This window comes from Echinops telfairi, unplaced genomic scaffold (genome assembly GCF_000313985.2).
Source record: "Echinops telfairi isolate 266 unplaced genomic scaffold, ASM31398v2 ScPeMD7_45;HRSCAF=164, whole genome shotgun sequence".
Taxonomy (NCBI): Eukaryota; Metazoa; Chordata; class Mammalia; order Afrosoricida; family Tenrecidae; genus Echinops; species Echinops telfairi.
In genome coordinates, this window is record NW_022103943.1 from 497436 (window position 1) to 498526 (window position 1091).

Here is a 1091-nt window from a genome sequence, read left to right on the forward strand (position 1 = left end):
ATGTATGGATTGTGATTAGTTGTAAGAGCCCCCAATAAAAGTATTTTTGAAAAAGAAAAAAGTCTGAAAGAACAAACTACCAATCAAGAATCTTATTTCCAGCAAAAATTTTTTCCTCAAATATGAAAGAGAGATAATGATATTCCGGATACTGGAAAACTAAAGAAATTTGTACAAATAAAACCAGTATCAGGAGGAAAAAAATCACTAGACAGAGAATCAAAAACAACAGCATATAAACCTGAGAGCATTATATAGCAAAAAATACCAGAAATCAAGACAATGAAAGGAGCACTCAAAACAGCCCAGAAAAAGAGAAGGAACAAAATAAAATATTTTTTTTAAAAAAGAGAAAATAAACCAGACACAAACACAGCAAAATGATAGCAGCAAGCCTGCATATGTCAATAATGACCCTGAAAGCCAAGGAGTAAATGCACCAATAAAAAAAGAGTAGCAGATGGAATTAAAAACCAAGACTCATCTATATTTTGCCTATAAGAGATCCACTGTAAACTCAAAGACAAATATAGGCTAAAACTCAAAGAATGGCGAAAAATCTACTAAGCCAATGGCAGCCATAAAAAGGCAGGGATGGAAATATTAATCTCTGATTAAAGAGACTTCAAGGAAATGAATATGATGAGAAACAAGAATGAATACTACATAATAGTTAAAGGAACAATACATCAGGAAGATATAACCTTAATAAATATGTACACACTCAATTAAAGAACCCTCAAAATACATCAATCAAATTATCAGAGTTGAAAATAGAAATAATCAGCTTGACAATAATAGTAGAAGGCTTCAACACACCACTCTAAAGGAAAGACAGATCATCAAGAAAAAAAATCAATAAACAAACAGAAGAACTAATCAACACAATCAAATAACTCCATCTCATACACATTAAAAAACACAGTGATCCTAAAATCCATTTTCTCAGATTGCAATGCTATAAACTGGAAATCTGCAGTAGAAAGGACAGGAACATAATGACAAACATATTCAGACTGAACAAAATATTACTTTAAAAATTAATGGGTAAAATATAATGAAGGGAAAAACATCAGGGCTTAAATTGTGAA